Genomic DNA, 24,039 nt, shown 5'->3' on the forward strand with positions numbered 1-24,039 from the left:
TGGCATTGGTCTTGGGTGGAATTCCGATTGGGCTGGGTAAAAATCAATTAACCTTGGCCCGAAAATTCATTTCTTCATCTAACTCCTTTTCTTTTTTCATTTCTTCCTTTTTTCTAATTTCTTTTTTTTTCTAAATTAAATTAAAATCTAAATTAAATCGTAAAACCTAATTAACTTATCAAAAACACTAATTAAACCTAATAATTACCACAATTAATAAAGAAAACAAATTAAAGGAAAAACTATTCAAAATTCAAAATTAAAATTAAAAAGTGCAAATTAAACTATTTTTTCTTGTAACTTTTCCATTTTATAAACAACTAATTTGCTAATTAATCTTAAAATGTAGACTTAAATCCTAATGCAAATGCCACATGTTTTTGTATTTTTTTATTAATAAAATAAACATGCATAGACAATATGCAAACAATTAACATAAAATGCCACAAAAATTCACAAAATTGCAAATAATGGAATAAATTATTTTATTTTGAATTTGTGGGAGTGATTCATATGGGGCAAAAATCACGTGCTCACAACTGCCCCTCTTTGCCCGGAAACACGAAGAGTTTTCGTGCAAAGATAAGTGAGCGGATACGAGCGATTTTGCCCGTTTGAATGCTCTGCGTGAAGCATTTTTGAAAGATTTGACCGCACCCTGCTTCTGAGGTTACCTACATATCCTTGGCTAAAAAGGAATCAAGTCGGTGTAGTTCAGGAATGTTTGGTAGCTGGGACTACCATGAAGCTGGGCTTCCACGGCTGTTGCTGCTGCTGTTGCTGCTTACTGAACCCCCTTATTACACCGTGTCAAAATAAAACAAGAAGCTAGACTAAACTATGGTCTATGGATTACAAAAGTCCCATCTAGATCTTCAAACTTGATCTTGTGTTTCTTGTTGCCTTGTTGTCCTCCATTCTCCCGGAGACATCCATTTGTTGCCACCTTGAATCGTAAACTGAGATGTTTTCCCCTTCTTCAGGTGGGGCTTGACTGCTAAACTTGATATGTATTCTCATGCTATCCAGGCGGGCTCCTGACTTCAAAACATGAATATATTCCCATGCTATCCAGGCGGGCTCCTGACTGCCAACTTGAAATGTGTTCCCTGCTCTCCAGGCGGGCTCCTGACTTCAACATAGACAAAAACAAAGAATTTAAAAGCTAAAACTTAAATTGTACTCCCTTGTTCTCAAGGCGGGCTCCTGACTGCTGCACTTGAAAGTATTCCTTGCTCTCCAGGTGGTCTCCTGACTTCAACATTTGAAAGTATTCCCTGCTCTCCAGGCGGGCTCCTGACTTCAACTTGAAATGTATTCCCTTATTCTCCAAGCGGGTTCCTGACTTCAGAATATACAAAACAAAGAATTTGAAAGCTAAATTTAAATTGTACTCCCTTGTTCTCCAGGCGGGCTCCTGACTACTGCGCTTGAAAGTATTCCCTGCTCTCCAAGCCGGCTCCTGACTGTTGCATTTGAAAGTATTCCCTGCTTTCCAGGTGGGCTCCTGACTTCAACTTGAAATATATTCTCTGCTCTCCAGGCGGGCTCCTGACTTCAAAATAGACAAAACAAAGAATTTGAAAGCTAAAATTTAAATTGCAATCCCTTGTTCTTCAGGCGGGCTCCTGACTACTGTGCTTGAAAGTATTCCCTACTCTCCAGGTGGGCTCCTGACTTCAACAAGAAATGTATTCCCTGCTCTCCAGGTGGGCTCCTGACTTCAACTTGAAATGTATTCCCTGCTCTCTAGGTGGGCTCCTGACTTCAACAATACAGACAAAAACAAAGAAAATTTTCTGCCCCAGTTTGGTGGCTGGGGACAGATGTGATTGTAAAACTAAATCATATTACCAAGTATTACTAAGTATTTGAAAGCTAGGTCCCATTATTCAGGGGGGTTCTGACAACTCTTAACTAAATGACAATTTAAAATCTAAGTTATATCTTCTACAGGTGTGACTTCTGCTAAATCTTGCTATCTAAGAGGATCTTTAAACTACTCCCCATTATCCAGGAGGGTCCTGAAAATCAAAAGTCCAATTTTATCTTAAGAGTGACGATTTTTATGACTGAATTATACTACCCTACAGCAGACTTTACGCTAAATGTTGTTCTAATCTAAATCTTAAAGCTAAGTCCCATTATCCAGGAGGGTCCTGAAAAACTCCTAATTGATTCTTATCTCAAGCATGCAAACTTCTAAACCAACTTATATTCCTTTGGGATACATTTATGCTAGATTATGTTATTTCTAAACTTTAAACTAGGTCCCATTTTCCAGGAGGGTCCTGAAAATCCAAAATCAAACCTGTTTGGTGACTGCCTTTCTCCACGGATAGTTTCTCTGAATCCAACGAATTTTCTGCCCCTGTTTCAATCAAAGAAAATTTTGTTAGTTTAAAGTGGTGGTTAGCTGATGGCATTCTTGCTGAAGATCTTTCTGCTGCAATGTTTGTTCTGACTGGCTTCTCCGAACTGACCCTGAACCGTTTTGACTTTCTGACTGACTTTCAAACCCCATGACTTTTGACGAGCCGAGTGTTCTATACCCCCACTGTTGTTTCACACCTCTGACCCCTTTATCCTAACCTTTGCATCTCCCATTACATTACCAAACCATTCCATCGATGAAACTTCCGGTGATTCCTTGTACCCCCCTCTCACATCATGTTATCCTTAGTACGCTTTGACCACGCTATGCTTTGCGATTTTGGAAGTTGGTAGTGAGATTTGAATTTCTTTTTCACTTGCTTTGAACAAGACTAACATTGAAACATCTTTAGATAAATACCCAAAAGAAAATGAAATGCAATGACTTTGCGGGTTAAGGATAAGAAGAATCCAAAACCAAATGACTGCTACCAAAGGAGAAAGAAAATGAACTTATCTGGGTGGAACAACTGGTACCAATGATCATGACATGCATTTCAGATTAATCGGCCCAATCTGTCCAACCAATCAACTTCAGTTGTCGTACTTTATTGCCTCAGAATTTCCATGACCTAATTACTTTACCCAAACCTTGACCTTGTTCATCATGCGGTGCCTTGAAAGGTTTTCACCAGCAGACCTCTTTCATTCGTTCATCTCTCAACTCACTTTTGTCTTACTGTGCCCGTGAGGGTTTTCACCAATAAGACTCTCTCATTTTTCTCTCAACTCCCGTCGCCTTACGGTGCCTGTGCAGGTTTTCACCAGTAAGACTCTCTCATTTTTATCTTTTCCTGCTTGAACTAGAGTGTTTCCCCTGACATGAATTACCTTTATCTGCTCGACTTGGCATTTCTCAAAGATTGATTAGAAGGTCTTTCTTTGGACCGTAATATGGGCCTTTGGACAGGGTTAAAAAGAAAGGATATTAAAGGCTCAAAACGATTCATATGAGTTCAAAATTACAGCTTTCGGAATCAGATATCTTACAACAATCACAACTTCTTCCCCATTTTCTTGATTGGGCACTTTTGGATTTTTATTTTGATGAGACCGAACCGTGAGGCTGCCTACGTATCCTTGAAAGAAATCAGGTCGAATGTAGTTCATGTCATAGAAATTACTTTGTTGTTGTGATTTTTATTTTGTCTCTTTCTTTTCTTTCTCTCTTTTTCTTCTGTTGTTCTTCTTTTTTTTTCCTTTTTTTTCTTTTTGCTTTTCTCTTTTCTTTTCTTTTCTTTTCTTTTCTTTTCTTTCTCTTTCTTTTCTCTTTTCATTTTTCTTCTCCTTTTCCTTTCTTGTTGATTCTTTCTTTTTCTTTTTACTTACTTATCCTCTACACTTATGTTTCTGAATTGTGTCATTGATCTCGAAAGAGGGGTATGAAAGAAAATAAATAAGGCTCAAAAGGTTTGACAAGGAATAAAGTGTTTAGATAGTAGAACAAAACGCCTTCATCATTTCAATCTTCAAAATATACCAAATACAAACAAGTATAATCAAAGAAAGAAATCATACATAATATCTTTTGACTGCATCGAAATTGATAGTCATTTATACACATTTGCCCTCTATATCTGTCAAATACAATGCGCTATTGGACAACACTCTAGTTACAACAAATGGCCCTTGCCAGTTTGGGGCGAACTTTCCTTTTGCTTCAGCCTGATGAGGCAAGATACGTCTCAACACTAACTGACCCACTTCAAACTTTCGTGGACGTACCTTCTTGTTATATGCCCTCACCATTCTCTGTTGGTACAATTGGCCATGACATACTGCCGCCAATCTCTTTTCATCAATCAGACTTAATTGCTCCAAGCGGGTTTTGACCCATTCAACGTCATCAATTTCTGCCTCAGCAACAATCCGAAGGGATAGGATTTCAATTTTTGCGGGTATTACTGTCTCCGTGCCATACATAACCAAATAAGAAGTAGCCCCTACTGAAGTGCGAATAGTAGTGCAATAACCCAACAACGTAAATGATAGCTTTTCATGCCACTGCCTAGAACCTTCCACCATTTTTCGAAGTATCTTCTTTATAGTCTTGTTGGCTGCCTCGACTACTCGATTCAACTTAGGGCGATATGGGGTGGAATTGCAATGTATAATCTTAAACTGCTAACATGTTTCTGTCATCAAATGATTGTTGGGATTAGCGCCATTATCTGTGATGATCACCTTCGGAATCCCAAACCGACAGATGATATTTGAATGCACAAAATCGATCACTGCTTTCTTGGTCACAGATTTGAAAGTTTTCGCTTCAACCCACTTGGTGAAATAATCAATGGCTACCACAATAAACCTGTGTCCGTTTGATGCTGCTGGTTCGATTGGACCAATGACATCCATTCTCCAAGCAACAAAAGGCCATGGTGCAGACATTGTATGTAATTCAGATGGTGGAGAATGAATCAAATCTCTGTGCACTTGGCACTGATGACATTTACGTACAAAACTGACGCAATCCCGCTCCATAGTGAGCTAGTAATAACCTACTCGGAGAATCTTTTTTGCCAGAACGTACCCACTCATATGCGGTCCACAAACTCTGGAATGTATCTTAGTCATGATTGTTATGGTTTGTCTAGCATCTATGCATCTTAGCAATCCCAGATCTGGAGTTCTTTTGTACAATACCCCTCCACTGAAGAAAAATCTACTCGCCAATCGCCGAATTGTTCTTTTTCTGATCACTTGTGGACTGTACCGGCTATGCCCCCATCCTGATATATTCTTTGATATCATGGAACCATGGCTCCCCATCAAGTTCTTCTTCCACCATATTACAGTAAGCATGCTGATCACGGACCTGAATCTGCAAAGGGTCCACATAAGCCTTATCTGGATGATGTAACATTGACGCCAGAGTAGCAAAAGCATCGGAAACTTCATTATATATCCTTGGGATATACTTAAATTCTATTGACTGGAACCGTTGACAAAGGTCATGCAAACATTGTCTGTACGGTATAAGTTTCAAATCCCGTGTTTCCCATTCTCCCTGAATTTGGTGCACCAGGAGGTCCGAGTCACCCAAGACCAAGACTTCCTGGACACACAAATCCACAGCTAACCTCAAACCCAGAATGCAGGCCTCGTATTCAGCCATGTTGTTGGTATAGTAAAAACGAAGCTGAGCCGTAATAGGGTAGTGCTGCCTTGTTTCAGAAATAAGTACTGCTTCTATCCCCATGCCCTTCATGTTTGTGGATCCATCAAAGAAAAGTTTCCATCCAGGCTTCTCAACTTGTTCCAACTCATCAATGTGCATCACCTCTTCATCAGGGAAATAAGTTTTCAAAGGTTCATAATCTTCATCAACCGGGTTCTCGGCCAAATGGTCTGCCAAGGCCTGTGCTTTCATTGCAGTTCGAGTCACGTAGACAATGTCAAACTCTGTGAGCAGGATATGCCACTTTGCAAGCCTCCTAGTGGGCATAGGCTTCTAAAATATATACTTCAATGGATCCAAGCGAGATATGAGATAGGTAGTGTAAGATGACATATAATATTTCAACTTTTGCGCTACCCAGGTTAGGGCGCAACATGTCCTCTCAAGCTGAGTGTACTTAACCTCGTACGGTGTGAATTTCTTGCTGAGATAATATATGTCCTGCTCCTTCCTGCCAGTGATATCATGTTGACCCTAATACGCAGCCGAATGAATTGTCCAAAACCATCAAATATAGAATCAACGGTCGCCCTGGTTCTGGCGGGACCAACACGGGTGGATTTGACAAATACCCCTTTATCTTATCAAATGCCTCCTGACATTCATCTGTCCACTTGACCGCAACGTCTTTCTTTAACATCTTGAAGATAGGCTCACAAGTTGTCGTGAGCTGAGCGATGAACCTGCTGATATAATTCAATCTCCCAAACAAACTCATCACCTCGGTCTTGTTCTTCGGAGGTGGCAATTCCTGGATGACCTTGATTTTTGATCGGTCTAATTCAATACCCTGGCGGCTGACTACGAACCCCAACAACTTTCCAGACGGCATCCCAAAAGCACATTTTGCAGGGTTAAGCTTGAGATTGTACCTGCGAAGCCTTCGGGAGAACTTCTTCAGATCCTTGACATGGTCAGACTGCTTTTTAGACTTCACGATCACATCATCCACGTACACCTCGATTTCCCGGTGTATCATATCATGGAATATGGTTGTCATTGCCCTCATGTAGGTTGCCTCAGCATTTTTCAAACCGAATGGCATGACCTGATAGCAGTACGTTTCCTACGGCGTGATGAAGGTTGTCTTTTCTGCATCTTCCTCGTCCATTAAGATCTGATGATAACTCGCATAACAATCCACAAAAGAACCAATCTCATGTTTGGCACAATTGTCAATCAATATATGGATGTTTGGCAGGGGAAAATTATCCTCCAGACTTGCTTTGTTGAGATCCCAATAGTCAACACACACCCTGGTCTTGCCATCCTTCTTCGGCACATGCACAACATTGGCTAACCAGGTGGGATACCGGGTGACCCGAATGACTTTCGTATCGAACTGCTTGGTGACCTCTTCTTTGATCTTTACACTCATATCCATTTTGAACTTTCTCAGCTTCTGTTTGATAGGAGGGAATGCCGAGTTAGTGGGCAATTTGTGAACCACTAGATCAATGCTTAGACCCGACATGTCGTCATAGGACCATGCAAAAATATCTTTGAATTCAAACAGTGCTTTAATTATCTCCTCCCTGAGTTGAGGTTCCAAATGGACGCTTATTTTAGTTTCACGAACATTATCTTGGTCCCTTATATTAATTGCTTCTGGATCGTTCAAGTTAGGTTTGGGCTTTTCCTCAAAATGACTTAGTTCCTTACTAATTTCTTCACAGGCCTCATCATCATCAAATTCCAACTCGTCATCACACTCAATTTCTTGTATTATTATTTCAGAGTTGGATTGACTTTTAAAACTGGGCCGAAGATTCCTCATGCATGTGATGTCATTGATATCAGCATAAAAAGAACTGTACAAAAGAAGAAAACAAAACAAAAATAAAATTAGAAGAAATGAAGGAAAAGGAACAATTGCATTTCATTGAATATAAAGATAACAGGGTTTTAACACATCCAACTGGACGGAACATAATATCTGAATTACAGACCCTGGAATAATCCAGATAACTAAAAGAAAATCAAAACCCACTACGAAGACTCCCTCCGGATAGGAAGAGGAGTAGCTTCCCAGTTGTTGACTTTTGCACGTGGTCCCACAAATTGCACATCTGCCTTGCTGGACTCTTCCCCAGCCTGAACCATATTGACCTCGATAAATAACCTTTCGAACCCCCTCTCCAAGTCTCCATCGGCACCAATCAGTGGTCCAGGGACCTTTGACAACAGTTGCTTTCTGGTACCCGGCCTGACGAATGACCTAGACAAACGCGGGATTGGCTTTGGTAACGCCCATGCTTTCTTTTTCATTTTCCTAGCTCTTCTCACGTCTGCAACGGTGGGTTTGAACCCCAGACCAAAAGTATCTAGATTCTTTGGAAGAGAAACTGGCCGCACAATACCTTGCAGAGATGAACCTAAACCCTTGCCTGGTACGAAACCATTTTTCAACATTTCAACAGCTACAATAATTGATGCCGCAACCATGTTTGGAGTTGGGACGCACTTTACTTCTGGAATTTTCTCTACTGATACTGTGTCGGAAACCTGATAAACCCATGGTCCCTTGTCATCGTCAATCTCTATGAAGGGAACAATGGCACCGTTGGGCACACACAAATTATTTTCGTCGTGTACAACAATTTCCTATTGATCCCATTCAAACTTGACCACTTGATGTAAAGTAGACGGGACTGCTTTGGCCGCATAGATCCAGGGTCGTCCCAATGGCAGATTGTACAAAACAGCCACATCGAGCACCTAGAATTCCATAGTAAATTCAACTGGCCCTATAGTAAGCTCAAGCACTATGTCCCCGACCGAATCTTTCCCTCCACCATCGAATCCCCGAACGCAAATACTATTCTTGTGAATTCTTTCATCCTCTACTTGCAGTTTGTTCAATGTAGAGAGAGGAAAGATGTTTGCGCTAGACCCGTTGTCAACTAGTACCCGAGTAACCATAGAATCTTTGCATTTCACTGTCAGATAGAGGGCTATATTGTGCTCGGTACCCTCAACGGGCAACTCATCATCAGAAAAAGTGACTCGGTTTACCTCAAATATCTTGTTAGCTATCTTTTCCAAGTAATTTACTGAGATTTTGTCAGGAACGTGGGCTTCGTTCAGGATTTTCATCAAAGCTCGGCGGTGCTCGTCAGAATGGATCAACAGTGACAAGAGCGAGATCTGAGCTGGTATCTTCCTTAACTGCTCCACAATGGAATAGTCTTGCACTTTTATCTTTCTCAAAAATTCTTCTGCTTCTTCCTCGGTCACCGCTTTCTTCATCGACACTGGATTATCTTTTGAGGTCTTAGCTTTTCTCAACTCTTCGGGGGCAAAGCATCTCCCCGATCAAGTCAAGCCATGGGTCTCACACACTTCTTCTCTGACCTCTTCCCCCTTGTAAGTTACTGTCACTTGTTCATAGTTCCACGGGACCGCCTTGCTGTTGATCATTGCAAGCTGAGTTACTGGTTTTATGATAACAGGCTCTGCGTGAGCACCCTTCACGACCACAAAAGGTTTACTTGTAACCCCAGGTACCACCACTTTAGCTTTTTCTGGTTTCACTGTGACAGTGCCTGACGACCCTTTCCCGGCTACCACAGCTGGCTTATTGTCTACCCCTTTCAACTGGACCAGTGATTTCCCACTGGTTACCTTTTTCCTTTGAACTGGTTTCACTAGAGCGGATCATCATCACCGTCTGCGAGGGTTTCTTAGCCTCCTCTCCCTTGTGTATCAACTCAATCATATGGGTCTCATGGTGAGTTGGTAGCGGATTCTGGTTGACATTTGGTGTTTCTGGGGCCTGAACCTCGATCCGATGAGTATCAATGAGCTCGTGTACAATTATTTTTAGTTTCCATCATTTCTCTGTGTCATGGCTCAGGGCCCCTAAACAATACTCACAACTCACCGAGCGGTCAAGATTTCTGGGAAGGGGATTCGACATTTTGGCCTCGATCAGATTCAACATACCCAACTGTCTCAGCCTGTGGAATAGACTAGTATAGGATTCTCCCAATGGAGTAAAAATCTTCTGCTTCTGCAACCTCTCATTCTTAAAGGCTTGATTAGGTCGACAACCTGTTCCAGGAGTATTTCTGTAGGTTTTTAGGGGTGTGATAGTTATTTTATGGAGTTTGGTATGGGTTTTGTGGAGCTGGAACATGCCATTGTGCATGAATGGGAGGTTGGGTATAGGTTTGTGTGTGATGGACAGAAAAATGGGGATCTGGCGGTGGGTAGTAGTGTTGTGGTGGGCTATATAGAGTGTGGGGGTAAGTTTGGGGATAGGGTCGCGGCTGGTTGTAGTAACGGGGAAGGTTCCTGGATCCACCCCAAGTTGCCGACTCGATCACTGCAACATCCTCTTTCTTCTTCTTTCCGAGTACACCCCCAGTACCGTTTTGAAAGGCCTGAGTGGTTGCTTTGATTGCTGAGTAACTCATGATTTTATTGGACTTGAGTCCCTCCTCAACCATGCCTCTCATTTTCACAACTTCATTAAATGGCTGCCCACCGCTGACACCAAGTGACCAAAATAAGTGGGCTCCAAAGCCTGTAAGAAATAATCATTCATCTCGCTTTCTTTCATCGGAGGGTCAACCCTCGCCGCTTGCTCTCTCCAACGGAACCCATATTCTCAGAAACTCTCACTGGGCTTCTTCTCAATCTTCGTCAATGACAGACGGTCTGGGATAATTTCGAGGTTATACTGAAAATGACAGGCGAAGGCTTGGGCCAAATCGTCCTATGTGTACCACCTGCTATGATCTTGTCTAGTGTACCATTCTAGCGCCGACCCATTCAAACTTTGGCTGAAATATGTCATCAGCAATTCATCTCTTCCACCTGCTCCTCTCATCTTGCTGTAGAATCCTCTTAAGTGTGCTACTGGGTCGCCATGCCCATCGTACAGATCAAACTTGGGTATTTTGAACCCGCTGGCAACTGAACATCTGGGAACAGACATAAATCCTTATAGGCCACGCTCACTTGGCCTCCCAGCCCCTTCATATCTCGGAACGATTGCTCTAAGTTTTTGACCTTTCTGATCATCTCTTCATGCTTGGGATTTTTGGGTGGTTTCTCGGTCTCTGCCAGGATATCAAGATGAGGAGTGTAAGGATATGCTTCTGGAACTTTGAAGGTGGGTTCAGGGGGATAGTACTGGTTGTCGTGAGTTTAAAACAGGGGTTCATTGGAAGATCTATGTAATGTAGCAGGTGGAGGTGCCACAAAAACAGGTGTAATTGGTGGGGGAGGATACAAAACTTGTTTGGGTGGTGGAGCTTGAGAAGTATGGGAAGTGGTGCCATGGCATTGTTGGTAGAGGGGGAAGGCTGGAGATGAGTTCACAGTGGGAGGCTCCGGAGGTTGGGCTGATGGTGGGATATAAGCAGGATTGGCGGGATAAACCGGTGGTGGATGCCCTTTCGCCCAAGCTTGGTACATTTTAGCCATCTGCTGTTTCAGCTTATACATTTCTTCCCTCATTGCATTAACGTCCATTTCTTCCACCTCTTTCGATGGGTCGACAATACTTATTTCCGGTTCCTGGTCGACCATATTTAGCATGTCTTTCGATTGGGTGTTGTAGGAGTGAGTTGCCAGAATGCCAGTCAACTAACCACCTGCCTGAACTTAATACATCAAACAAACAACCTTGTTAGCGATTAGGCTTTAACAGATTGGTAACCGCACATTGGGCATGAATGCACCTAAACAGTTAACCGTCTCTATTGTGTATTTGATTGGTTGCATGCGTCATCCCGACCTTTTCTTTCTTTTAGTTGCAAACATCCCTTTTTCTTTTCTTTCCTTTTCCTTTCATTTCATTCCTGCCTCTGTTCTCTCTTTGTATTTACTCTCTCTTATTTCTTATTTTCTCTCTCTTTTGTTTTTCCGCTCTTTTATTCTCTTTACTCTCTTTTATTTGGTTACGGTCGAATCCTATGGAGATTGCCTACGTATCATGACCCCACATGAATCAGACCAAACATAGTTCTTGTAAATATGTGCAAAATAAAATATATTTTTTTTGGGATTTTCAGTTTTCATAAAATAAAACAACAAATGCCTCCATTACAAACTCAAAATTAACAAATTCCAAAAGACTAACAGATTTCGATGCAAAGATGAAATACAGACTCCAAAAATAGACTGTCATACTCCGAAGAAATACAGACTCAAAAACAGAACGAAAATACAAACTCAACATGACTTACAGACTCCGACAGAAAAGGAAATACAGACTCAAACAAAAAATCACGAATACATCAAAGCTCCTGGTTCCTGCGGGACATCATTCGGTTTCGCCACAGGCCTATGTGCAAGATCCCTTTGAAGTCGGTCCAAGTCATTCATTATTTGTTTAACAAAGGTCATCACCGTTGTAAAGAATGTAGTGCGAGTCATATCCTCACAGATGTGACACTTCATAACGATGTAGTCGGCAATGCTTCTAATTCTCTCTCTTATGGCGCCCTTTTCTTGTAACACACGCCCAATCTGCTGGGCCCTGGCTTCCAAAGTTTGCTCAGCCACATGATTTTGCTTCTGAAGTTGTTGCAAATTTATTTCTAATTGCACCAATGCTGTATAACAATGTTCTCTTTCAACTTTGAAGTCTTTGGCCTGTTTGATCATTTTGTTTTCCGTGGTAATGACCCTTTTCTTCAACCCTGCGACCTCATCGTCGTACCTTTCTCTCAATTGCTTAACCAGGCGTACTCGTTCCTCTGCGTTTTTAGCCAATTGCTTTTGGGCCTTGGCTAGTTCACTTTCTACTTTGTTCAAATCAAAACTGTAGTCATTTACTTTCTGCCTCAGGTTAGCTATGAGCTTTTCATCTCTGTCACTTTGGACTGGATTTTCTGCCGCTACTTTCAATTTCTGAATTTGAGCTCGAAGGGCTTCATTTTCTTTGGCTAGCCTTTTCTTTTCTCCTTCACCCACCGCCATTTGCAATCTATTCTCGAATTGAAGTTCTCTGACTTGCTTTTCCAACTTGCTTATGGCAGCCCTGTACTCGTTTTCTTTGGTCAGCCAATTCCATTGTACCTGAGCTCCGTTGGTGAATTGCTGGACATGGGGTCTCTTTGCGGGCCTGTCAGGCTCATGTTGAACTCGGGATCTTTTACCATACCAAGCAATATAACTGGGCTCCACCTTGCCTCTGGATAGGTCTCGTACTTGTGTGTCAGGCACTAAGAATCTGCACTAATGCCAAACCCGACGCACTTTTTCATCTAGGAAGGCATCTTTTGGATCTAACTCAATGACTTGCTGACTCAAATCTTCATTGTGTGGGATGGTCTGGTACTGGCCCAACTGACGCAAGACTCTGTGCGGAGCATAAGGCTGGATACTCCGCAGACCCATCAATTGAAAAAAACACACCTCAGCCGACATATAGATTACTTGGTTGACCGAGAGCCATCCGAATGTCCATTCGATCTTATTTGCGGTCAAAGATCTCAAATGAGCATGCCATGCTTCCGTACCATTTGGAAACTCATAACTCTCTACTCGCTTTTCATGTTTTTCGATGCGCTCGAGGCCAATCATACCGCAATTCAAGTATCAGGGACGGTGGCAAAAGTGTTCCTCCATCCCTATTTGTAACAACATATTGCACCCTTCAAAGAACTTTGCTCCTTCTCGACAACGAGTAAGATCTCGGTAAATTTCTGCCAAGATCAACGGCACTATAGTCCCATTTGCCTTCTTCACCATAAAGTCAGCTATCCCTACTAATCCCATCTCTATGTTCCCATCTTTTCTCAGGCAAACCAAATACTCAGGATCGCCAATATGAAAGCTAATCCTCTTTGAGCTTCCCACTTGTCTTGATTCCCAGCATGAGTAACACCAGTATCTGTTGTTTCGAAGCCATGTGGATTCCCGTATCGTCGGTACAAAAAGTAGAAGGTACAAAATCCTTTGGCCAAATTTCCATTTTGGACATCCCGACTGATGCTTAACAAGTCCAAAAATTTATGGGGGGTCACTGTTCTTGGTGCTACCGGGTATTGACTTCTGATATTCCCTTCGGAACCGGCATAGCCTGCTATCTCTTCTAGCGTAGGAGTTAACTCGAAATCCGCAAAGTGGAACACATTATGTGCTGGGTCCCAAAACGGTATTAAGGCCTCAATCACGTCTTTTTTGGGCTTGACCTTCAAAAGCCCAACAAGACCGCCCAGTGCTTTTGTCACAATTTTTCTGTTGTCGTCCCCCAAATCATGCCACCACATATGTAGCTCCAAAGGGATCTCTTCACGGACTGAGAAAGGTTCATTTTGATTTGTGCTCATCCTGCACATTTATTAAGGTGATTTTAATTTAAAAGAAAACCATGACTCATTTTGTCTTAAGAGAAATGACAAATTCCAAAATTTTCATAAAACATCCGGCCTTGCCAACACGGCCTTTCAGCACTTCAAAAACGAAGATTTTAAGGCTGTGTCAGCTAACCGGCCAAAAACCTTTGAAAGTGACAAAAGTGGCTGTTCTTGCAAAAATAGCCTTCCGACGCCCTTTTAGGGACATTCGGCTATTTCTGACAAGAATGGCATCACCCTAATTATTTTCAAATCAAAGTAAAATTTTTGGGCTTTTGGGCTATTTTTGCAAAAAGAAAGTTGGACCCGATGGGGGTTGCCTACGTATCTCACACCCTGTGAGAATCAAACTAGCGTAGTTCGGGCAAATAAAATAAACTATTTTTGAAAACAAGAGTCTTTTTTTTATTATTATTTTATTGGCAAATAAAACTATTTTTTGAAAACAAAAACTTTTTCTCTCTTTTTTCCTGTTTTCATTTCATTGGTAAATAAAACAATCTATTTTGAAAACGAAAAAAAAAAACTTTTTTCCTTTTCTTCCCTCTTTTTATTTTCTCGAAAATTCGGCAGAGTTTCGACACTATTTGGACATTGGTTTTTTCAGAATAGGCGATTAACTCTCTTTAACCCTCATACTACCATTTCCCTTTCCTCAACCTCTCCCAATATTCATAAGCCGATCAGCATGCAAGTCCGAAGCAAATAAATGCACAAGTAGCAAGTAGGATGCATCAGGATGGTCTTTTTATTTCGGGTGCACCTGTCCTAGATAGACCCAACCCCTGTGTTAAGTCTCCAAAGTCAAAATGCACATGATGCAAACAAACGTTCCTACTAGGGATCCGGCATGAAGCTGTGTTTTGCTAGGTTTAAATCCTGGGATTTATTGTTCTAGACCCGGCTTACCCGAGCGGACAGCTCGAGCCGAGAGGGGTAGCGTACCGGGAATACAGAAGCTTCATCGGCTTTGCAACTTGTCCGAACCTCGTTCTACATTTGGAATATGACTCTAACAGAAAAGAAGTCACACGAAGTGCACACTTCTTCGTGATTTAGAAGACTCATAGAGAGGAAGGATTTCGCAACAGTTTATATACAGTTCACGGAATATCAAAGCGGTAAAAGCAATCAATTAGCACATTAGGCCCAAATCATGTAACAAATTCAGATAATGGATAAAGCCAACTATAACAATTATTCTAAGCTCGAATTCTTGAACCCTGAACCAGAGATTCTGGGTTCAATCCCCAGCAGAGTCGCCAGAGCTGTCACACCTCCTTTTTCCTATCCCCGGAAGGGCGTGTATTATAAGGGAGTTTTTCCAATTAAAGGATAATCAGAACGAGATTATTTCATTTAAAGATTAAGATTCTCCACTTGGGAGATTTATAGTGTCCCAAGTCACCGGTTCGAATCCCGAGTCGAGGAAAATGTTGACTCAGTAATACAGTCCGCGAACCAGAAATCCGGGTGAGGAATTCTATTAACCCGGGAGAAGGTGTTAGGCATTCTCGAGTTTCGTGGTTCTAGCACGGTCGCTCAACTGTTATAATCGGCTTAATTATCTGATTTTAAATAATTATGAACCTATGTGCAAATTTTAGCTGTTAACCGCTTTTATCTCATTTGAAGCAGATTGAACGTCGTTTAAAACATGTCTTTGGATCGCGCCATATGAAATACACCCGCAATCCTAAACATATTTTATTCAACGTTTTAAATTTAGATTTGGGTCACATGAAATGCACATCCGAGTTTAGGAAGGTAAAATTATTAAACTAACGCGCCTAAAGCAATTTCACATTGCAACTTTGCGAGCGCAATTGAAAATTCGCTAAATGGCACACCTCGATTTCTAAATGATTAAAATTAAATAAGTGAGGGCCAAAAATTGTATGTCTGGCTAGTACGACACGTTTCAAATTAACTACAATGATCCACTAATTGAGTAAGGCTTAAACGAATTACAGCTACTTCTAGACTACGGTTAGATTCAAATCGTTGGTTTAAGGGCCAGTACTAGATGAGGCCTAATCTATTTTCATTTCAGAGCCTGGGCCTGACCTGAGGCCCAATAGCTAATTATCATGACGAACACGGAGACATGATTGCGCTATGCCACGAAGCCCAAATCAAGAGCTTAACGCAAAAAGGAAACTCGGCGCGTAAGGATCCATGCTGGTAGCCAACTCAGTGCTACTGCACTTGAGGTAACATTACATCACCCATACAATTTCGGCTCTGAACCAAATATATTGACACACGTTAAACACATATAAATCGCATTTGGAGATCAGTACATGCATTCTACGGTAAAGTGAATTCCCAGTTATGATAATAAGCCCTAGCACAAATTGCCTATCGTTTGAAATCAAAGCTCGACTATTACAAACTCATGCAACATCTGATTTAGGCTGACACGTTTGATTAAATCATACTGACTCGAAACTTTCGAAGAAAAGGAAAACCCAAACACAGTGAATTGACCCAAGTCTGGGAGTTTTCAGGTCTAAAATCAGACTCAAATTCATCTTAAAAATCGCCTTGAAAAATTCAAAGAGCTCAATACATGCACAAGAACAGAATTACGTGATAGATTATGAAATCATTGAACCAGGTTTCAAGCTATACAGGAGCAAATTTGAGCATGATTACTGAGAAACAAACCTGAACCAAATTTACTAGACCAATGGTCTGAATCGACAGACGTCTAAACCATGGTTATGAAGAAAAAAATCCAAAACCAGACAGTTTCAGCTAATTAAACTACAAATCACAGTCCTTAATGAATACATGTACTACCAAGCCTAAAAAATTCTCGAATCTCTTATATTCAAACAAAGTTCGAATCCTTTTTAGAACCAAATGCATATCATGGAATGGAGTATTCACAATAAGCTAGGCTAAAACATGGTTAATAACATGGCAGAATCGAACAATAATTGCAATAGGGACTAATGTTTTCATTTAACTCCAGCTTAACCACGGATATTTATACAAAGTTCAATCAGGCTTCATTTCCACCATAGTTTAAAGGAGTACTTGAAGATTGCCAAAGGAAAAAAAAAGTGAATGCAGTGAACAGCAACAGCAAAACAGTGTCAAGCAGCAGAAATCAGCTCAAATCCAGCTTGAATGCCCAAGTTTAAAACTCAAAAACAACCCTAGGAGCTTTAAAAGAACCTTATACGTTAATCATAAGAATGCTTAAACCATTTTCAACTCAAATAAACCAGAGATTTGATTCAGAACTGGAAAAAACTTCAAAATCACCAAATGAATTTCAATGGAACAGTCGTTTTATCTCTCTTTTAGCCGTTTCTCTATTTTCTGTATTTTTAGCCCTTCAATCCTTGCCTTCAAAGGCAAGAATGATATGCATTTATAGGCCAGGCCATAAGGCAAACTTCAGAATCACGTATTCCCTTTCTACCCCCTTTAAAACTCTTGTTTTAGCTTAGGGATCCCTAAATTTATGACTTGTTACCCAAGTTAACCCATCAAAAGGTCTGAAATATCCCAGAACCCCTCCCTAGAAGCTTCTATTTCTGTTATCAAAATATTCCCTATGCTGATTGCCCGGAGTACCCTTTTAAACTTCTGTTATTTACCCTCCCAACCTAAACCAACTATGGGTCAGGCCGACCCAAACAACAAAATTCTAAGGCTGTTGTTGGGACGAATCAAAATAAGATGAGGGCCCAAGAATTTCACCCAGCCCATGAGTATCTGAGACCTAAAACTCTGATCCAAACAGATTAGCACTCAAACAACGGCCCAAAAGAATTCAATCAATTTTAATACTGACTATGAAAGCAAACCGAATTAATTCTATCCCTATAACAAAAATTAACCAAGCTTAACTCATAGCTACTGCTTATACGAATTTAACTGACTAAACACAGAAATGGAGGGAAGAGAAAAGAAAAAGAAAGAATGAAGATGGAGGAGAAACAGAATCCGGAAAAGACATGGAATACCTAAGGTCGGAGACCAACAGGCTTTAAAAGCTTGTCTGCCAACTTCCGATTTGACCCAAAACTGATATTAGTCGCCTGTTATCTTTGAGAACAACCGTACAATACTAGCTTCAGGCCCAATCACTCATAGAAACTTGAAAGCTTGAAAGATCTTCTTTTTTTCGTTTTTTAGATTTGTAATTGACCCGATTTGGTGAGGATTTTGGGAGGAATGGTGATCGATTGGGACTCCTGGATGGATGGTGGTTGTGTGGTTGGATTTTGGTGGTGGTTTGAGCTCTGTCGCCGGCTGGGAATGGCGAAGAGATGAAGGGCGGCGTTAGGCGGTGTTAGGGTTTGGCAAGGGAGACGAGAGACAGAGGTGATGGGTGTTGGACAAAAGAAAGGGGGGGTTGTTCTGAGTTAATCTCAGACCTTCGGACATATTTAACTAAAATAAGCGAAACAACCTCCACCGTTGGATGAGCCGAAATGAGAGGCTCAGATCATTCCGGGACAAGGAACTATAAACGACGTCGTTTTGACTTTTAAACACAAAACTGGACCGGGTTTTGGCTAGGCTTGGGCGAGTACTGGCATTGGGCTTAGGTGGACTTTCGATTGGGCTGGGTAAATATCAATTAACCTTGGCCCGAAAATTCATGCCTTCATCTAACTCCTTTTCTTTTTTCATTTCTTCCTTTTTTCTAATTTCTTTTTTTTTCTAAATTAAATTAAAATCTAAATTAAATCCTAAAACCTAATTAACTTATCAAAAACACTAATTAAACCTAATAATTACCACAATTAATAAAGAAAACAAATTAAAAGAAAAACTATTCAAAATTCAAACTTAAAATTAAAAAGTGCAAATTAAACTATTTTTTCTTGTAACTTTTTCATTTTATAAACAACTAATTTGCTAATTAATCTTAAAATGTAGACTTAAATCCTAAATGCAAATGCCACATGTTTTTGTATTTTTTCATTAATGAAATAAATATGCACAGACATATGCAAACAATTAATAGAAAATGCCACAAAAATTCACAAAATTGCAAATAATGGAAAAAATTATTTTATTTTGAATTTGTGGGAGTGATTCATATGGGGCAAAAATCACGTGCTCACAGTACATGCTGCGGGGGAATATCACTACCAACCGTAAATTAAGAGAAAGGCATAAGGGCAATCTAGAATTTACAGCAAAACAATAAGGAACTCGTAACCAATCCATAAACACTTTGTTTTCTCAATTATTGCGGCGCGCACCCCGATCCCAAAATATAATGACACTGTTGCGGCGTGCAGCCCGATTCATATTATTTATCACTTTTGCGGCGTGCAACCCGATCTAATTATATTATTGTTGTGACGTGAAACCCGATCCAATTATATCATTGTTACGACGTGCAACCCGATCCAAGCATAATATTGTTGCGGCGTGCAACCCGACCCAATTATATATAATATTGTTGCGGCATGCAACCCGATCCAAATATAATATTATTGCGGCACGCACCCCGATCCACATATACAGTTCAACACTAATCACAACAAGAGTCCCGACAAGGGATCAATAAAAAAACAACACTATCCCGGCAAGGGAATCGACAGTATAAGTAAATACGTCCTAGCAAGGGAAAATCAGCTATAACCAAACTTGTTCCAACATCTAACTACCTCAACTAGCACCAATACTCAATCATAAGTAATTCCCACGAGAATAATCATAATCCTTGCTCAACACAGAGAATCAACAACTTAGGCATTTGTAGTATTTATTAAGAACACACCAATTTCAATTTAAGACTCACGGTCATGCTTGACACCAACATATAGATACTCGTCACCATGCCTATACGTCGTACTCAACAAGTAACATGTAGCAAATAGGACACAACTCCTAATCCCTCAAGCTAAGATTAGACCAAACACTTATCTCGATGCCACGAACATAATTCAAGTCTCAACTATCGCTTTACCTCTTAATTCCACCACCAATTCGCTCGTATCTAGCTACAAGTTACTTAATTACATTAATAAATACTAAATGAATCAATTTTAATACATGAAAAATAAGTTTTCTAAAGTTTAACCCAAAAAGTCAAAAATTACCCCCAGGCCTACATGGTCAAAACCCGAGGTTCGAACCAAAATCCGATTACTCATTCCGCCACAAACCCAAATATATAATTTGTTTTGAAATCGGACCTCAAATCAAGGTCCAAATCCCAAAATTTGAAAAACTTAGATTTTATCCAAAACACCCAATTTCCCCCGATGAAAATCCTTTATTTTGAGTTGAAATCATGTGAAAAGATGTTAAAGATTGAAGAAAACTAGTTAGAAATCACTTACAATCGATTTGGAAGAAGAGTTGTCTTTGAAAAATTGCCCAAGAGTGTTTTGGTTTAGAAAGAGTGTGAAAAATGAAAGATTTTCAGCTAAGTTATAAAATTGTAGGTCGCAGATGTCGCAATTGCGACCATGGTTCTGCTAAGCTCGCATTTGCGAAGCATTTTTCGCATTTGCGAAGTGGGAATTGTGAACAACATGTCGCATTTGCGATGACTGGCTACAAACTGGGGGATCGCATTAGTGATAAATCCCTCGCATTTGCGAGGTAGGCTGACCTGGGCTATTTTCGCATTTGTAACAAAGCCTTCGAAGCCTGCAGGCCTGTAATGCAACAGTTGAAGTCTGCAATTTTCCAAGTCCAAAATCCACCCCGTGGCCTATCGAAAACTCACCCGAGCCCTCGAGGCTCCAAACCAAACATACACACCAACCTAAAAACATCATACGGACTTGCTCGTGCATTCAAATCACTAAAATAACATCAACAACTATGAATTTAGCATAGAAATCTAAGAAAAATCTCAAAACTTCCAAAGTATCAATTTTCACAACTACGGGTCCGAATCACCTCAAATGACTTCTGTTTCTTACCAAATTTTATAGACTCATCTTAAATTACATATAAGGCATGTACAGGGCTTCGGAACCAAAATACAGGCCTGATACCCTCAAATTTTAAACGCATTTCATTTTCAAAACTCATAAATAATTCCAGAAAATCATTTTCTTTAAAAATTCATTTCTCGGGCTTGGAACCTCGGAATTCGATTCCGGGCATACGTCCAAGTCTCATATTTTAGTCACGGGTCCGAGTCCGTTGACCCATAATGTTGACCAAGTCAACTTAAATTCATTTTAAAGTAAAAATTTATCATTTTTCACAGATTTTCATATAATGGCTTTCCGGTTACATGCCCGGACTGCGCACGCAAATTGAGGTGAGACAGAAAGAGGTTTTTAAGGCCTCGGAATGCAGAATTTACTTTTATAATAAGTGATGACCCAAAACCTTTTGGGTCGTCACGTACTCTACGCTCTTCAGACATACCAAAAAATGCTTGAGAGTTTAACAAGAAGAAAAGATTGAATGGGAGTTAGAATTTTTTGTGAATGGATTTTCCTAAAATCCTAACCCCTTTATATAGGAAATGGCTAGCCCGGGGGGTTGAAATTTTTGATGTATAGCGCTCTTTGAATATACGCTATACACATTTGAATTATTGTTATGTCAGCTAACTTATTGGTGGGCCCATAATCAGGGGTATACCGTGCTGTATTTTTACGCTATATGTATAGCATTAAATACAGCACACTATACCTGTCAGTCAAATCGTCAGTATATATAGCGCTAAAATACTCCACGCTATACCTTAACGGCAAAAGTTACCATTAAAGTATAGTGTGACATATTTTGGAGTTATATATAAAAAAGTAATTTTTTTTACACTTACTTACGTAATTTAAGTCCAAAATAATCACAATTGGGTTCCGAACTCGAGCTTGCTACGTCCTTAGCTTCTTGTTGATGTAATGGCGTATGTAACCTTGTGCAGCGAATGCGAGCACACCAATTTTAAGCATGCTTATAATCTCTCTGTCCAAGCTGCAAAAATCAACTTATTTTGAAAAGTGTTTTACTTAAAAATATTTTTTTTAAAAGTATTTTTGGTGAGAAATAATTTGTATTTGGATAATTAACTTGAAAAATACTTTTGAACAACAATTAGTGTTTGGCCAAGCTCTTATAAACTGCTTATAAGTGTATTTTTCTCAAAATTACTTTTCAAAAAAATGCTTTTGGAGAGAAACTATTTTTTTCTGCTTCTCCAAAACTACTTGTCAAAAGTATTTTTTTTCCTTCCAAAAGCTTGGCCAAACACTTCAACTTTAAACAAAAAGCATTTAAAAAAAAAAATGCTTCTAAGATTAGAGATGCTTGGCCAAACAAGCTAGTATGTCTTTGTTTTTTAGTTTTATAAAATGACGCAAGCACATTAAAAATATAGACATTTTGTCTTCCATCGTCTCTATTTTTCAGTCTGATGTTTCTCTAGCTACGTTAATCCGATATCTCTCTAAATAGCCGCCAAGAAGTGGTCAGACATAACTATTTGCTCAAATGTATAATTATAACCCTTAAGGGAAAACTAGAGATTGGAAAAATAAGGATAACACTAATCTGCTGTGTACATCTATGCAGTAGGTTAATAAAAACTTATATTTATTAATATGATTATTACAAAGAGAAGCAAGTGCACTGATACGTTACATATTAAATAAGTGAATTTATTTACCAGCTTAATTAAATTTATTTAGTACTGTTAATTCTGTCAAAACCAACACAAAATTATCATGTAGCACTTTGATTGGTAACTGACCAGCGAAAAACTATTGATATTCGCGTAATCTTTGAAAACCTTGCATAAATAGTTGATGTGATCGATTCTTAGTTGTGAAAAGACTACCAAATCATCCATGTGAATTTAAAATTTCGGATCCACTTACGGTGAAAGGTGATATTTGTTAATAAAGTCTAAAACTAAAATTGAAGAGAAGGTTGAGACCACTAGTTTGAAATCCTAGAATAGTTTCTGCCAATATTTTTGTGATGATAAAGCAATACTATTATATACTGACGGTCCAAATAGTGTTTCTTAGCCGCGTTAGTTGATGAATTGATGACATAGTTATTATTATCAATACTAAATACAGAGAATTGAATTGACAGCTTAAACAAATGATTTAACATAATGGTAGGTTCAAAGATTCCAATAAGAATTATTAATCATATGACGGTGTCCACTTTAATAAACCTTAATAACAATAAAGAAATTAACTTAGAGCCCTTAATTAATTTGCATATATCCGAAAAAGTAATCCTACTTTATTGACCAGAGTTGGCTGCATCTATTCGTCACACAAGAACTATTGTACGTCAGGTAGGCACCTTTTAAGTTCCACCATTGAATTTGCATATTAGACACTTACCTAACTATTCTTTTCACTTACTTTAATCAAGTACTCCTAACAGTCGGTATCACTTACTCCTATATATTATTGTTATTTTAACAGTATTAGCAACTTAATTTTAATTAATAAATGATTATGCCATTGTCTGAAACTCTCTGAACAAGTTGCAAAGTACATCCCATTATCGGGTTTCAATCCACTTCAAGACCATAATGACGAAATTGATATTTTTAGAAAGTTGCAAGCACAAAGGCTCATAATTCATTTTTCAAGGTTGGTGAATTAAAAAATTCTAAATAGACAAGTCATATCTGCTCAATGCTATATGAAAAACAGTTTTCTCTCAAGAACTACTTCATTCAAGCTACTTGCATATATCCCTACTTCCCTTTTCTTGAAAAATTTATCCTCACTCAATGTAGAAGTCAAAAATATAAAAGCATGATCAGGGCGGCTCAACAATTTTAGTGGCCTAAAGCCAAATTTTAAGGAGAGACCATAAATTTTGAAAAAAAAATTAATATTTATTTTATATAAAGTCTGTTTTTAACATTTTAATTTGTAAAGTTATAAATAATTTTTTAAACTTTAAAGTTTTCTATTGAGAAAATGTAAAGAGAGAAAACAATAATGTGCATGTCAAACCTATTCCCCAGTTTATTCACACATAAAGGATTTGGGAGAAGATTCACATTACCAGTTTTTTGGTGAAACAGTAAATCAATCACAAATTAAATTATTTTTCTACGTAAAATACTTAGTACCAAGTTAACTAAGTACTTAATTTCGGGTAAAATTTGGGGCCCCCAAAAGAGTG

This window comes from Nicotiana tabacum, chromosome 3 (assembly GCF_000715075.1).
Source record: "Nicotiana tabacum cultivar K326 chromosome 3, ASM71507v2, whole genome shotgun sequence".
In the NCBI taxonomy this organism is placed as follows: Eukaryota; Viridiplantae; Streptophyta; class Magnoliopsida; order Solanales; family Solanaceae; genus Nicotiana; species Nicotiana tabacum.